Genomic DNA, 18,782 nt, shown 5'->3' with positions numbered 1-18,782 from the left:
CTATTATAGACTAACAGGGATCTATATCATCAGTGAGTGTAGAATTTAAACACACAACTCAAAGAGAGGTTAAATCAGAAACAAGCTTCACTTCTTCATATAGCATTATTTCTGCACATTTTCAGCCTACAGTCATTTGAAGGATGCAATAGGGTACCTGGCATTTGAAAATATAAGAAGAGGAAGATGAGAATCAGCATAGCAGTAACAACACAGCAACAACAAACAGCAACAGATAACCAACAGCTTGAAAGTGACCCAATGTGGTACCAGAAGGACCAAAATGCAACCTAGGAACGAAATAGAAAAGAGATTGACCCACAACACTTCCAGTAGCAAAACACACCAGGAATAAATCAGGAAAACCAGTTAAAGCTCCAGCAATACCAATAGCAACACAAACACCCAAAGTAAGCCTAACAGAACTTGAGTTTAAACCAGAAAGTAGACCAATAGACTTCAAGAGTAGATTCAGCAGGCAACAGAGAACATGAATCAGTGTTTAAGACTCCAAATTCAACTAAGAACCAATGGAACAGTAACTTTCAATCCTTTCCTATTTTTCTTCTTTTTTCAAACTCTCAGACTTAGTTTCAAAACTGAATCCTTCAAGAACTCCTAAACCTCTCAGAATCCTCTTCACTCATCCCCCCCTAAGGACTGATTTATAGCTCTTTTAATAGGCATCCCATGAGTGCTCAACCCACTAACATCTTATCTTTTCAATTCTTTAATTACCCCCATTACCCTAGTGCTTTTACTTTAATCATTAATGCCTATTTCAGTCCCTAAAATCAGAAAGTGCATTCCCCACTATTATATGTTCCTTGCCATTATCTAATTCAATTGGTATGGGCATACTATATTTAAATCAATTTCCCTTGACCGATGTTACTTCTGACTTAATCCAAACAATCATTCCCCTTTTCGATCAGCCAATTTGAATTAGTTTAATGGTATATTGGTACCCACTGACAAACCACTAAACCTTTTCATGTTTTGGATCCTAAATTTCCCCTAATGCCCTGTGATTAATGTCCTACCTTAACCCCCTTTAATCTGTACTACATCTTTCAGCTATAACCAATTCAACTCATCAAATTCAATCAGCAGTTCGAGCTAGAACTCGTATCAGATCAAACAGCATAAAAATAAAGACCAATGAATCTGAACAAAACCATATTGAACTACCAAGGTCAAATTTCAGACCATGATTGACACCGATACGCGGGAATGACTAACTACATTCTCAATTCTAAATTAAACTTAGACCAAAATGAACGATCACTGTAAACGCACTGAATCGACAAACAAACTGAACTCATATGCAAAAAATGATGAACAACAAGAAAAGGGAACCAACATCACAAAAATGAAGCAATTCGAACCAATAATAACAGCAAGCACTCATAGTTCTAGATTAACCTTAAACTGAAAACCTAAAGAAGCGACTAATTACACAGACAAACAAACACATAGAAAAAAAGGAAAAGAAGAAGCTAAGAAGAACTCACTATTCTTTTCTCGGATCTCACCATTATGACCTTTCGAACTTGAGTTCCAGTTAGTATTATACGTCTATTTCATCAGAAATAGGCTTATAATACTAACCAGAACCCGTTCGACCCTGACAGCTTCGAAACAGTCTCGAACTGTCGAACCCTAGATCCGCCATTCGACGAGTTTTACTCAGATTCGAGCCAATCTGGTTAGGGATTAGCGACGAGGAGGTCAAGGGTATTATTGGGTGTGATTTTGGGGTTAAGTGGACAAGCTAGGGTTTGGGACGGGGGTCTTCGATCGAAGATTCGAGAAGCTGTAGTATGATTCGAGGTTAATAGAGTATGGAATCGTGTTGATGGTGGTTAGGAGGTTCAAGGGTGTTATTTTCAAGGCCATCAGAGCCGGCGCCGCCGGGTTTATGGTGAAGGGATGGGGTGGCGGCTATTAGGGTTCCTCATCTCTGAAAGAGACGAGGCTTGGGAGAGAATGAGAGGGGTGGCTTGGTTTGGAGGGCGGGGTATGGTTTGGGAGTATATAGTGGGGTGGGGATTTGATCCAAGTCGTTCGATAAAGTGAGATCAATGGCTTGGATCAATCCCCCCTATAGGAAACGGTGTCGTTTGGTTTCGTTGGGGGACTGGGTCGATCCGGGGGCAAATGGGTCGGGTTGTGCGGATTGCCTGGGACCGTTAGATCAAGTTAATTTCAACGGTCCAGATTGAAATGCCTGAAACGACGTCGTTTGGCTGAGGCTGGAGACGGACTGGATTGGGGCGGGTATTGGGCTGATTTGGGGTGACATTTGGCCTGAAACTTTCTTTTAAAAACCAACCCAGTCCGATTTTAACTCTTCTTCTCTTGTTCCTTCTTTTTCTTTTATTTTCTTTTTGATTTCTAATTACCAAAACTCAAAATTAACTTAAAGAATACTAATTAACCCTTAATAATAATTATCACTCAAAATTAAATACAAAGACAATCACACAATTTGGACATTAAATGCTAAAAAAGGCAAAGTACATATTTTTGTGACTTTTTCATTTTGTAAAACAAACTTGATTATTTAATTAATTCCTAAATTGCAAAATTAAATCCTAAATGCACATGCAACACATATTTTTGTATTTTTCTTAATTAAAGTAGAAATAAACATGCACAGACAAAATACAAGTAAATCACAAATAACACAAAACCATTTTATTTTTGAATCTTTGGGAGTAGTTCTTGTAGGTCAAACACCACGTGCTCACAGCTATCCCTAGTCACAACATAAACTCAAAAGTTTACGAATTTGATTTGTTCCTAACACAATGCTTCTAAGAAAGCAAACTAGGAATTACAATGACGAACAAATAACAAGATTACAACTTAACTATGGATGTACATACAATCATTTAGAAACTGATCCTTAGTGGAGTTGTCTTCTTGTTCTTGACACACCAGTGACTTCAATGCCGGATGAATGCTTTTTCTTCTTGAGAGAATATCACTGAATGAACAAGTAATGGTGTGTCTTATACCAGGTTGTTTTATCACAAAAGATAGAACAATGCATAGTGATGCCAACTCTTGGTGTACACTTCTTTCCAATGAGAAGTGACTGTTGTACTGTCTGCATAGCCACTTCTGGGCAGTTACATTCCAGCTGGATAGTGGACTTTGTATTTCTGTCAGGACATGCCATAGGACAAGGTCCTAGTTGTGTTCCTCTTTTGTGACAGTTGCTTGATGGTCACTTTCTTCTACTACGTTCCAGCTGTGTACTTGACTTGCATTTTTGTTAGAGAACCCTAAGGGAGCAGGTCCCTGTTGTGTTCCTCTTTATATTGATTTCGTACAGTCACTGATTTGCTTGTGTCGGAGAACTCTAAGGGACCAAGTCATCAGGTCCCTGTTGTGTTCCTCCCTGTGGTCGTTCATCTATTTGTTGTTTTTTCAGGCTTCGACTAGTTCACATGAGATGTATATCCTGTGGGCTATGTTCTCTATCTGGTTCTTCACGACAACTTTGTTAGATCATCACAACATAAGACGCGTAAGACTAAGACATTGAAAACCTATCAAAAGGAAAGCAGAAACTTCAGTAATAAAACTTTTTCAATATACTACAAGAGTTTATTGGTGCGAAGAATTTGATCACTACATGTCAGAAATAGTAAAAGTTGATAAGAACGCTTTTATCTACTTGATAGAGGAACCACTCGAAAGGTGAGGTTGTTTATGTTGTCTATGACATGCTCACAACAAATATTGTCGAGTCAATGAATTCAATATTATAGAAGGAACGAGCTGCCTATATTGAGAATGATGGATTTCATTTTAGAGAAGCTACAATTTGGTTTATTATAAGAAGGAAACCGCGAAAGAAATTTTGTACAAAGTATCAAGTTGGGTAGAATAGTTATTGATGAATACGATACATTTAGCTTGGCCGAGCAAAATCGAAATAGCGAATTCTTGGGTCATTTCAATGGGTTCATATTTTACCTTGAATGTAAGTATTTTGTTCTTTTTTTGAATTTTTTTTTAACATAATGTAATAACTTATAGTTTTAAATCACTTTGAAGGTCTTTCCTATTAAATCAATGCATTCTAGAGTTGAAAAACAAGGAAATACCTTCTTGGTAGACTTAAACAAAAGAACATGTGATCGTTTTCAGTTTCTATTTTGATGAATTACCATGTGCACATATAATTGCAGCTGTCGAGAAGAATAATCTCAAGAAGTCCAATTTTCCGCCAAAGTGGTACTTAAACAAATTCTAGTTAAAAACATATGAAAGACAAATACATTGTGTAAATGCTAGAGAGTGTTAAGGCATAAATTATTACACCTCTGGATTTCAAGATTCTGCGAGATAAAAGGTAGAAGAGGAGATATATATCAGCTGCTAAATCATCAAAAATAAAGTTCAAATGTGATAGTTGTAGGAAAATTCGTCATGACAAAACAACTTACATATATCCTCCATCATTCCACCCATTTTTAAGAAAGATTAGAGAATTAAAGATATATATCATGACCCGCCACATCATCATGTCATGTAAGTGCCACTTGACATATATTTTTGCCATATGAAAAGCTTACATACGAAAGGTAGGAAGGTTCTGGGAAAATACAAAAATTTCCCTAAAAAGACCCTAGAACCCTATGGATTTGTTGTATGCCCTTGGTAATCCTGACCATTGTATCTAATGTGACTATATGCATTAATATAACGAAGTTGGTGAACAAATACAACCTATCATGACTGTATGTGTTGATGCAACGAAATTGATACATCAGCTACGAACGGTAATTAGGCAAACTATATTTATATATGATAAATAGGCTCTGAACTATAGTGCTTTATGAAAGGAATTTTGGCATGGTGCAATAATGTACGCATATAATTAGCAGAAAAAGCTCTATTTATAGATATTAGATAACAGTAAATGTATATCATAACAATAATATTTAGATCATAACTTTATCTTCTTTCTTTGTGTATATTAAAATGTATATCATAACTTTATTTTCCTCTTGGTACATCTAAAATATAAAATTATAAATGTAGTTGTCTATAATTTATTATTGTCTTTATATCCAAGTGTATATCACAAAATAATTATATTTTTTATACAACACAATGTGTAACACATCAAAAAATATGTATAACCAAAATGTATATCACAACTTTATTTTCCTTCTTTGTATATATTAAAATGTATATCAAAAATTTATATTTCTTCCTTGTATATCTCAGTGTATAACACATAACTTCATATGGATATGCACAAATACATATATGCTAAAAGCTAAGCACCGACACTTAGTTGAGACTGGGTTAACTTTATTGTTTAATGCAAGCGTGCCTTTGTATCTATGGGTTGAAGCTTTTATGACTACATCTTATCTCATAAATAGACTTCCTACGCCTGTTTTAAAGACGTGCTCTCCATTTCGAAAATTATCTAACAAGATACCAGATTATGGTAGCCTAAATATATTTGGTTGTAGATGTTTTCCACATCTAAAAGGGTATAACAACAATAAGTTTCTAACCAAAGACCTTTCGCTGTATATTTATTGGTTATAGTTGTTGCGGAAGCCAAATGTATATAGTGTGAATAAGTCACAACTACTATATCAAAAATTATGACAGCCACCAAATAATAAATAAGACAATAAAGCAACAATAAAGGGAACACCAGAATTTACGAGGTTCGGCTAATTTTGCCTACTCCTCGGACACAACCAATATTTTATTTCACTCCAAAAATACAAGTGAAATAATACTAAAGAGAGAAATACAAATGCCTTAAACAGATGAGAAGGCAAATGAGAGGTGTGCTTAAATCCTAAACATTAAGTCTTCTTTTATAGGGGGAAAATCCCCCCAACCCTTCTTTTCCCACCGATGTGGGACAAAAGATTTGCCAAATTCAATAAATCTCCACCTTGGCAAAATTCCAAATCTTCAATTTTCTCTCAATAACAAATTTTGATTGTGTCTTCATCTTCAATCTTCAGTTTTCAACAATGTTGATCAAATCCAAACAATGTTGAAACTTGACCGCAGTCACCACCTTTGTCAGCATATCAGCAGGATTCTCCGTAGTATGAATTTTCTTCACTGTGACTCCACCTTCTTCTATGATTTCTCGTACGAAATGATACCGAACATCAATGTGCTTCGTCCTTGCATGATAAACTTGGTTCTTCGCTAATTGAATAGCACTTTGACTATCACAAAAAATTGTGATACCTTTTTGTTCAACACCAAGCTCCTTTAGCAATCCTTGAAGCCAAATTGCCTCCTTCACAGCCTCTGTAATAGCCATGTACTCTGCCTCTGTTGTAGACAAAGCAACTGTTGACTGCAAAGTAGACTTCCAACTAACTGGTGCCTTTGCAAAAGTAAACACATAACCAGTAGTTGATCTTCGTTTGTCCAGATCACCCGCAAAATCTGAGTCACAATATCCAACTACAGACTGATTGTCTTCCTGCTCAAAAACTAACCCGACATCTACAGTATTATGAATATACCGTAGAATCCACTTCACAGCTTGCCAATGCTCCTTCCCTGGATTGTGCATATATCTGCTAATAACTCCAACAGCTTGTGAAATGTCAGGCCTTGTGCAAACCATTGCATACATCAAGCTACCAACAGCATTTGCGTATGGTACCTTTGACATATACTTTCGTTCAGCTTCATCCATTGGCGACATAGTAGTACTTAGCTTAAAATGGGAAGCAAGTGGAGTACTAACTGGCTTAGTCTTGTCATCTATGCCAAAACGTTGAAGTACTCTCTTCAAATATTCCTTTTGAGATAAACAGAGTTTCTTTGAACGTCTATCTCTAATTATCTCCATGCCAAGAATTTTCTTTGCCTCACCCAAATCCTTCATCTCGAACTCCTTCTTCAGTTGAATCTTCAACTTATCAATTTCTTCCGAATTCTTGGAAGCTATCAACATATCATCAACATATAGGAGAAGATATACAAAGGAACCATCTTTAAGCTTGTGCAAATACACACAATGATCGTATTTGCTTCTCTTGTACCCTTGCCGCAACATAAACTCGTCAAATCGCTTGTACCATTGTCTAGAAGATTGTTTCAATCCGTACAACGATTTTTCAAGTTTGCACACCATATTTTCTTTTCCAGCAACTTTGAATCCTTCTGGCTGAGTCATGTAGATTTCCTCCTCCAAGTTTCCATGTAAAAACGCAGTTTTTACATCCATCTGAACTAGTTCCAAATCCAATTGTGCTACCAAAGCCAACATAATTCTAATGGAGGAATGTTTTACAACTGGAGAAAACACTTCATTGTAATCAATTCCTTCCTTTTGAGCATATCCTTTGGCCACCAATCTTGCTTTGTAGCGAACATTTACTTGGTTAGGAAATCCTTCTTTCTTTGCAAATACCCATTTGCACCCAATTGCTTTCTTTCCCTTCGGGAGATTGGCCAATCTCCATGTATGATTCTGATGAAGGGACTGTATTTCATCATTCATGGCAATCCTCCACTTATCTTCTTCTGAACTTTGGACAGCATCTTTATAAGTGGTAGGAACATCATCAGCTACAATTGAGGTTGCACAAGCAACTGTCTCTATGAGACGAACAGGTTTCGTTATTGTTCTTTTTGGCCTGCTGGTTGCTATTGATTCAAGTTGTTGTTGAGGTTCCTGAGTTGGAATCTCCTCTACTGGCTCTCCTTCCAGAGGGTAATCTTCATTTGTTTCCTCCTCTGCTTCTTGTGTAGGAAAAATAAATTTTCCCTCAAACTCCACCTGCTTAGAAGCACCTTTATTTTGTTTGGTATCTTCTGTTACCTTATTTACCATAGCAGATTCATCAAAGGTAACATCCCTGCTGAATATTACTTTCTTTGTCATAGGACACCATAAGCGATATCCTTTGACTCCAGAAGTAATTCCCATAAAAATAGCCTTCTTTGCCCTTGGATCCAATTTTGACTCCGTCACATGATAATATGCAGTTGAGTCAAACACGTGCAAAGAGTTATAATCTACAGCAGGTTTTCCATACCATTTTTCAAATGGTGTCTTGCCATCAATAGCAGCAGATGGTAGACGATTAATGAGGTGACATGCATATGTAATTGCCTCAGCCCAAAATTCTTTGCCCAAGCCAGCATTGGACAACATACACCGTACCTTCTCCAGCAAGGTCCGGTTCATACGTTCTGCCACTCCATTTTGTTGTGGTGTATGTCTAACAGTGAAGTGTCGGACGATGCCATCATTTTCACAGACCTTATTGAAATGATCATTTTTGTATTCACCTCCATTGTCTGTGCGAATACACTTGATCCTCTTGCCTGTTTGATTCTCCACCATCATCTTCCATTTGAGAAAAATTCCCAACACTTCATCTTTGCTCTTCATTGTATACACCCATACTCTTCGGGAAAAATCATCAACAAAGGTTACAAAATAGTGCTTCCCACCCAATGAAGGTGTTTTGGAAGGACCCCAAACATCTGAGTGTACATAATCCAAAATGCCTTTAGTATTATGGATCGTTGTACCAAATTTAACCCTTGTCTGTTTCCCTTTAACACAATGCTCACAAAACTCCAAGTTGCAAGCCTTTACTCCTTTTAACAATCCTTGATCTGATAGAGTTTTCAAGGATTTTCCTCCAGCATGTCCCAAGCGCATGTGCCATAGCTTGGTTGCTTCTGCTTCTTTGTCATCACTGGATGTCACTGTCGCTGTCCCAATAACTGTACTGCCACGATAGCGGTACATATTATTATTCTTCCGATTAGCCTTCATTACCACTAGTGCACCGGAGCATACTCTCATCACTCCATTTTCTGCAATGATTTTGAACCCTTTTGATTCTAGGGCTCCCACAGAGATGAGATTCTTCTTCAAATCCGGTACATATCGAACATCTATCAATGTTCTGATCATTCCATCATGGTTCCTTAATCGTATTGAACCAATGCCATATGAGGTAAGAGGGTTGTTATCCGCTGTGTGGACGACTCCATATTCTCCTTCTTGAAATTCCACGAACCAGTCCCTGTTGGGACACATATGATAGCTACAAGCCGAGTCCATCAACCATATGTCTGATGATGTTGATGACTCTGTTGTAACTAATGAGAAGTCTGAATCATCACAATCAGCTACATTTGAATCCATAATAGCCTTTCCATTGTTATGTTTGGCCTTATTCTTCAACTTCGGACAGTCTTTCTTCCAGTGCCCTTTTTCTCGACAAAAGGCACATTCATCTTTGCTGGGTCTGGATCTTGACTTGGATCTTCCCTTCTTTGTCCTCGTTTGATTTTGAGGACGACCCCTCACAAACAGTGCTTCTCCTTCTCCGCCCTTCTGTTTTTCTCGCTTTCTTTGTTCATAGCTGTACAAAGCCGAACAAACTTCTCTGAGAGAAATTTCGTCATTTCCATGGAGTAGAGTAGTTTCAAGGTGCTCGTACTCATCAGGAAGTGACGCCAACAACATTAAGGCCAAGTCACCATCATCATAAGTTGTATCCATATTTTGCAAATCTGTGACCAACTTATTGAAACTGGTGATATGTTCATTCATCGTGGTACCAGGAACATAGGTGAAGTGAAACAGTCTCTTCTTCATGTATAATTTATTTTGACTGTTTTTCTTCAAAAATTTATCCTCCAGTGCTTTCCATAATTTACTTGCAGAAGTTTTCTTTGTGTATGGATATTTCTGCTCTCTAGCAAGGTAGGATCGAATGGTACCGCAAGCAACACGGTTGATAATTCTCCAATCTTCTTCTCCAATAACATCTGGTTTCTTTTCTTCAATGGCCAGATCTAGCCCTTGTTGAAAAAGGACATCTAGAACCTCGCCTTGCCACATCCCAAAATGCCCGGACCCGTCAAAAATTTCTACCGCAAATTTCGCATTTGACACAATTCTTGTCATAAGCGAAGATGCCAATGATGACGTATTGTTGACACTTGATGTAGATTCTTCTTGTTTATTGTCTCCCATATTTGACACAAATATTATTTAATAGCTGACGACACAAATCAAGATTATTCCTTTCTGATGTAGAAGATCAGACTAAGCTGCAACCACAGAGCATACTCAGACAGAACCTTGACTCAGTTACCAAGATAAATCTTTTCTGATGTGGAAGATCAGACTATGCTGCAACCACAGAGCATACTTAGACAGTACCTTGGCTCTGATACCAATTGTTGCGGAAGCCAAATGTATATAGTGTGAATAAGTCACAACTACTATACCAAAAATTATGACAGCCACCAAATAATAAATAAGACAATAAAGCAACAATAAAGGGAACACCAGAATTTACGAGGTTCGGCTAATTTTGCCTACTCCTCGGACACAACCAATATTTTATTTCACTCCAAAAATACAAGTGAAATAATACTAAAGAGAGAAATACAAATGCCTTAAACAGATGAGAAGGCAAATGAGAGGTGTGTTTAAATCCTAAACATTAAGCCTTCTTTTATAGGGGGAAAATCCCCCCAACCCTTCTTTTCCCACCGATGTGGGACAAAAGATTTGCCAAATTCAACAATAGTACCTTGCACAAGGGGTGCAAGTGCTATCATCCTCAAACGAAGAGCGTTATATATCCAGATATGTAATATTTGATGAGCAATTCTTGCCTTTTGTTTCAAGTGTTCCACGGGATACTACAGGTCACAACTTTAATATGACTACTTACCTTTTGGAGACAGGCTCCCGAGTCTAAGGGTTTCAAATTGAGTAGGACTAAGACAGAGTACCTGTAGTGCAAGTTTAGCGCTGAATCGAGGGATGTAGGCATGGACGTGATGCTTGGATCACAGGTCAACCCCAAGGAGGTAGTTTCGAGTACCTTGGGTTGGTTATTAAAGGGGATGGAGATATCGACGAGGACGTCACTCACCGTATATGGGTGGGGTGGATGAAATTGAGGCTAGCATCTGGAGTCTTATGTGACAAGAAAGTGCTACTGATACTCAAAGGTAAGTTTTATAGAGCGATGGTTAGACCAGCCATATTGTATGGGGTAGAGTGTTGGTCGGTGAAGAACTCTCAGATCCAGAAGATGAAGGTAGCTGAGATGAGGATGTTGAGGTAGATGTGCGGGCACACTAGGATGGATAAGATTAGGACTGAAGATATTCGGGAAAAGGTGGGTGTGGCCCCTGTGGATGACAAGATGCAGGAAGTGAGGCTCAGATGGTTCGGGCACGTGCGGAGGAGAAGCTTGGATGCTCCGGTAAGGAGTGAGCCGTTGGCTCTGGTGGGTATGAGAAGAGGTAGAGGACGGCCTAAGAAGTATTGGGGAGAGGTGATCAGGTAGGACATGGCATGATTGCAGATTTTTGAGGACATGACCCTTAATAGGAAGGTCTGGAGGTCGAGCATTAGGGTTCTAGGCTAGGGGGTAGTCGAGCTTCTCCTTCTCCATTCCGGTGGTGAAGTGAGTTTGAGTAGGTTGGTTTTAGACGGCTTGTGGTTAATGTAGAGTTCGCACTACCCATACTATTTTCCATAGCTCCGGACCTTATTTGCTGGTTATTATTATTGTATGTCATCTATTTTATGGTTTTTAGGATGCTGTCACTATTTCTATGGTTATGTTGATGATACTGATGAATTGTCTTTTGTTGTTTTATTTCCATCTTCCTGAGCCGAGAGTCTATCGGAAACAGCCTCTCTACCCTATCGGGATGGGAGTAAGGTCTGCGTACACACTACCCTCCCTAGACCCCACTTTGTGGGATTTTACTGGGTCGTTGTTGTTGTACTTAGTAAAAAGAAGAAACCAATAATGATGAAAGTCATGCAACACCCACAATACATGCATCCAGCGACCAAGAATTTACCACCAACAATGAAGTTTTTATACCTCAAGTTCAAGAATGCAACTCTACAGAACCTGGTTCATTGTCAACTAGCCCAGAAACAAGTTTACAATCAACCAATTTCGAGTGTGACGAGCTCTCTACTTCGACGCATAACCCAACCTCAACGACTGCTAGTGAATCATCTCCTATTGATGTTTCAGGAATTGATCCTCTTGTCGATCTCACTACACATCAGACTAATCCAGCATCCTCCTCAAGTTCACCTGACAATACTCATCACATGATCACAAGGACAAAGTCAAAATCTTTGCCACAACCATGTGAATTTTTGAATTTGTTGGCTGCGCGCTGCTACTCTAAGCGACATTCGCGAACCCAAAAACATCAAGGAGGCCCTATCTCAACCTCATTGGAGGTAGGGTATGGAAGAGGAAATGGAGCCTTTATCTCAGAATAGAATGTGGCAGCTTGTACCTCGTGATTCTTATATGAATGCAGTTGGCTCAAAATGGGTTTTCAAAACTAAGTTGTAGGCAGATGGTACAATAGACATGTTCAAAACTCGTCTAGTCGCAAAAAGATACAACCAAATTGAAGGACTCGACTTTGAAGATACATTTAATTCCGTAGTTAAAGCCACTACTATTCGTATTGTTCTAACCTTAGCAACAGTTCAGAAGTGGCCTCTTCGACAACTCGACATGAAAAATGCTTTTCTTCATAGTCTACTTAAAGAAACGGTCTATATGGAACAACCTCTTGGATTCCAAGATCCAACTACTCCCAACCATGTTTGTTTGCTTCAACGAGCCATATGCGGATTAAAACAAGCTCCAAAAGCTTGGTTTCAACGGTTCATTGAAGCTCTACTTCATCTAGGTTTTAAAGCAAGTCATGTTGACTCGTCTCTATTTGTTCTTTGCAACAACACCGCCATCATTATATTGTTGTTGTACGTTGATGATATCATAATAACTGGAAAGAGTCCAACATTTCTACATTCATTGATCTCTCAATTGAGTAGTCAGTTTGCTTTAAAAGACATGGGCAACCTTTATTTCTTCTTAGGCATTGAAGTCAACCCATATAGAGAAGGCCTTTATCTTAGCCAAACCAAGTATACTCAAGATGTTCTTCGTAAAACAATGATGCATTGTTCTCGAGCACTTCATACTCCAGTATCTCAAAAGAATGATTCCACACAACAATAGGTACATCGGTTGATCCGTTTGCCTATCGGTGTACTGTGGGAGCTCTTCAATACCTGATGTTAACACGACCTGACCTCACCCATGCAGTAAACCAAGTTTGTCAATTTATGCAAGCTCCTACTATTGTACACTGGTAGGGAGTAAAGCGCATCCTTCGTTATCTAGCAGGGATTGTAAATTTTGGCCTTCGCATTACGTCGAGATCATCACTACAAGTTGTTGGCTTCTCATATGCCGATTGGGCAGGTTGTGCCGTCACTCGCAGGTCCACAACTGGTCTTTGTGTCTTCTTAGGCGTAAATTGCATTTCCTGGTCATCGAAGAAACAACACACAGTAGCAAAATCGAGTGCCAAAGCTGACTATCGCGCGTTAGCCATTCTTGCTGCTGAAGTTACTTGGATAGTTCATCTTTTGCATCATGTTGGTGTTTTACTTGCTTCTCCACCAGTTCTTTACTCGGATAAGATCAGTGCGTTGCATTTGTCAAGTAATACCACTCTCCACGCTCGAACAAAACATGTCGAATTAGACTACCACTTTATAAGGGAAAAGGTTACATCAGGAGCCATGGTTATAAAATATGTGCCTTCACTAAATCAAGTCGCCGACATCTTTATAGAAACTTTGACGAAGGAACAATATCAGTTTCTGAGGAGCAAGGTTGGAGTTGTCTCGCTACCAACGTCGAGCTTGAGGTGGGATGAAAGTGAGTTGAGAAAAGAATCCAATTCCATGTCCATGAAGGAGTTTGGAAACGTGGAGTTAAAGTCTTAAGTGGATAAGATTGGAGAGAGGCGTGAGAAAGACCGAGAGAAAGGGAAGAAAGAATGAAGCCTAAAATGGGGTCTAATACATTATTTTGTGTGTATATATATCTATATCTATCTATATCTATATCTATATCTATATCTATATCTATATTATTATAAAAGCATGAATAAAAAGTTGGGTTACAAAAATAACCTTTTAATATTAAGCATAATAACTCACAATAAAAGGACATAATCGGAATTCTAGACATTAACCTTGTAAATTATTAGTTTTAGGACATAATACTATACATTAGGAATTTTACATGATTACCTTTAGGAATCCTACTATTATAATTATTTTCGGGCATAAATATTAGATATTAAAATAGATGTGCGTCCTAGCGCAATATAATTATTGTTGCAATTTATAAATTACTTTCTCCGTAGTTTTGTAGCTTTAGGAGAGAGACTTGTGACTTCAGTTATTCTATATAATGACCTAGATACATGCGTATATACACGTTTGATTTTCCAAGTTAAGGTGAAACATATTATAGTTATATATTGGTGAAACATATTATAGTTATATATTACGTACATAGTTCTAATAAGGAAGTAATTTTATAAGGTTAAAATCTTAATCAACTTTAAAGTCCTAAATATTAGGATTTATTACATAGTTCAAATAAGGAAAGATTTAATGAATAAAATTTTAGTTGATTGCTAAATCCAAAATATTAAGAGAATGACTAAATTACAATTTTGTCCAATATAAACTTTATTTTTAAAGAGTAAAAAAGGTTTAACTGCCAAAATCTATTTAGAAACAAGATAGTATATATTATTATAAAGGCCGATTATTAAACAGAAGAACTCATAAGGAAAAACATAGTTGTAATAACTTTTTTTTGGACTATAATAACTTCTACGTTAATTTTTTTAATATTTAAGATTCTAAAAATAATACAATCTTGTCTTTTAACTTCTTATTTAAAATATGTAGGAAGGTTTAATAAAATCAAATCCATAAGAATCCTCCATATTGATAATACATTACCACTCTATCATATTCAATACCAAAAAAAAGTAATGCTAAACGGATGGCATAAAGCATTGAAATGGAGAAAACAATTCCCAAGATAATATATTATTATAGTATATCTGAATGGTTTCCTACTCAAATAATAATTTTTTATTATTAATTTTTCGTGTAATATAGAAAAATATACCCAATTATTAAAGAACAACTACGGAAATTTTTAAGAATATAAATGTGTGAGAAAATAAAGAAAAAGGTTGGTAAGAATCCATACCACTAATTATTTTACAAACATAAAGATCTAAACGTAGAATGACATCGATCTTTTTACTATTTGAAAATAAAACTTATGGTGGATAAAATTACAATCACGGTTTAATATTCAAACATGAAATGAACTAATATTAAGAATCTAAATCAACAGAAATAAATTATATTTTATGTTCAAACCAAACAATCAAATCTTTCAATTAATTATTTAGCAAGAAAATTCAATTAAATTGTTTAATAAATCATCATATGAGTAAAATAATTTTTTAAATTAAAAAAATCTTATGGTACATAAATTTATTCCATAAAAAGTGTATTAGAGATTAAAAAAATAGATCACAAAGTAAAAGAGATTAATATAATATTAAGAAGGTCATACAAGTGTTTGATGAAGCACAACTAAAGCTAAATCCTAAACAAGTATAAGCTTTCAAGACTATATTATAAAAAATCGACTATGGTATAGTGGGATTATCCTTTGTAGATGTCTCCAGTGGAATCGAAATAATATTTCTATGTCATGCATTCCTTGCAAATGTCAAATTAAGATTGTTAGCAATAAGAACAAATGGTGTACCAGCAACGATTTTATTATGAGATCGTACAATTTACTTCAATTTTGATATACTTCTTCAAATAACTGAATTAATCATCATAAATATCAAATCAGAGCAATAATGCTAAATTTATATGGAAGGCAAAAGTGATAATATGGGATGAAACGCTTTTGGTTAAGCGTCATATGATTGAAACAATCACCCACAATTTTAGGGATATGATGGATATCGATGAACCGTTTGGTGGAAAAATAATAGTTTGGGAGGTGATTTCTATCAAGTACGATCAGTAGTTCCAAAAGTGACCAAAACAGTATTTGTAAAAGCTAGCTTGCCAAAATTATACTTATGACCTCAAATGAAAAATATTCAAACGACAAGAAATATAATAGTAAGAACAAATCCAACATTCAGTGACTTTTTGCTTCGTGTAGGAAACGAAGAAGAACATCTAATAAAAGATGATTTGATTCTTCTAGAACACTTGGTTATCAACCCCAATGGTAATAGTAGTGCATTTAATAAGGAAAATATTTTCATCATTAGATTAAAATACAATTTGTGCAAATTACATGATAGAAATTAAAGAGTTTTCTTAACTAGTAGAAATGAATATGTTGATTAACTAAATAAAATATTGATTGCTAAGTTTTTATGGTAAAAACAAAATATTTTTCAGTTCTGACTTAGGAGAAGATGATACCAACAATAATTACCAAAAAGAATACTTAAATACTTTAATACCAAATGGCCTTCTACTATACATGTTTGTTGTCAAATTCATTATTTCTTACATATGTTAGTGTCGCTATATATATATGGCTAAGTTAAAATTGATCTTTCTTTGCATATATGTTGATTTTGAAGAAAAATATGTCCGTCATGCTACTGAAAACTTAGATTCACTGAATAGCTTATATAATAGAACACATATGGTATATAGAAGTTTTTACAATAACGTCATACATGCATAACTTATGATACTGGTCAATGTGCTTCTAAGTATGTGTTTATTCCCGAAATTCAACTTTTGTCTTTCGAAACTAAAGAATATCCTTTTAAATTTGTTTGAAAATAATTTTCAGTATGTTTATGTTTTGTAGTTATAATAAATAAAGCACAAGGACAAACATCTTAAATATTGAACTATATTTACCACAACATATTTTCTTACATGAATAACTATATTTTGCACTTTCAAGAGAGATATCAATATAAAGAAGTGTTCGGTAAGATACTATCACATTAGAGAACTTTATACCGCAATACATAATTATCTACTTAACATCACTAAAATTGATCATTTATGTAAGTTCTGATATCCTTTCATTTTGAATTCACATATTATGCTAATGTAATAAAATTTTCGGTATTTAGACGATTGTTGTAATATTATATATAAAATTTCTCTCATTAATTAAATTCTATTGTTCCTTCATAAAAAATAAATATTTAAACCATCATGTGCTTCTATTAACGTGCAACGCACGTTTATAAATACTAGTATATATATATATATATATAACCACTCTCAAAATAATAGTCTCACTTATGCTAGATCATTATATAGCATAAGTGAAGTCACAAGCTACAAAACATAGTAATTTATGAATTACAACAATAATTATGCTTTGCTAAGACGCACATCTATTTTAATATCTAATATCTATGCCCAAAACATGCTTTGTATATATATGCATTCTGTATGTTATATATAAAAATTATACAAATTTTCTACACTTTATTAGCTATCGAATATAAATAATTTATGACGCCGGATAAAAGTGAAAAAAGTCCATAAAAGTTCCCATCGAATTTGAATGTTGAAAGGCTGAAGCCCAAATTGCTTCTAGTAGGCTGGCCGAAGATGGATCCTAAAGTAAAATTTTATTTTGTGTCTCATACAACTACATTAGTTGTATTATTTTTTGGGATTTTTACATACCTATACCATATACCAAACCTTATTACCTTCATTGTTTAAGGATTGTGTTAATTACATTTAAGCATACCAAATTATCATTTATATACCATAATTCAAATTAAGGGTATAATTATTCCTTCATTTATTGTAGGCGTGAATTTAGGACCGTATTTTTACTTTATTTCGTTTACCCGCCTCTCTCTCCTCCCACCCCCACACCCCCTACGATTTACCTTCAGTTAATTCCCCCCCCCCCACGATTTACCTTCAGTTTTTCCCCCATTCTCGTACAATCTCTTCTCACCCACAATTACCATCACTTTCTTCTCCACTTAATTACCTTCAGTTGTATCCCCCACGATTTGAATTCACTTCCATCTTTGACCTCTTTTTTTTTTGGCCAGTGGTTGAAGGTTACTGGTTAACACAGTCGATTGAAACTCGAAGAAGAAGAAGAAGAAGACATATTTCCAGAATTTGTAGATATTTTGTAGTCAAATTAGAAAAATTGTAGATAAATTGTAGACTGTTTTTTGCAGAAGATTTTGTAGAAGCTTTAGTCGTTTTGGATTTGTGAAAACAGAAAATAATGCATCTACAATCAGAATACAAATAATCTACAATTATCTACAAAATAGATACATTGAATTTTAATATCCAAATTCTCATTTCAATTGTAGCATAATTGGCATTTCGACATAATTGTAGAAGATTTGTAGAAGTTTTAGTCTTCCCAATCTACAATTTATCTACAATATATCTACAATTCTACAATTTAACTACAATTTATGGAAATACGTCTTCTTCTTTTCTTCTTCTTCTTCTTCTTCTTCTTCTTCTTCTTCTTCGAGTTTCAATCTAAAATTCAGTCAAAACCAAGTTTAATCTTCACCAAAACCCCTCAAAATTGACATATAAACTCCTAAACATATTCCGAATTACTTACAACAACACCCAATCCAAACAAATAATGATTTTTAAAAACCCAAATTTGAATTCAAAGCTTTCAAACTTTTTAATGGCTATCAATGGTGGAAAATATATGGAAGAACAGATGAAGATGAAGATGAAGAACAGAAATCTCCTTTCCGTTTGATTACTGGAGTTTCAGTAGCTTGCGTTTTTTGAGAATTGTAGTTGAGTGAGAGAAGAAAGATCTCTT

Source organism: Nicotiana sylvestris, chromosome 1 (genome assembly GCF_000393655.2).
Source record: "Nicotiana sylvestris chromosome 1, ASM39365v2, whole genome shotgun sequence".
In the NCBI taxonomy this organism is placed as follows: domain Eukaryota; kingdom Viridiplantae; phylum Streptophyta; class Magnoliopsida; order Solanales; family Solanaceae; genus Nicotiana; species Nicotiana sylvestris.
Note: the sequence above shows the minus strand (reverse complement) of the source record.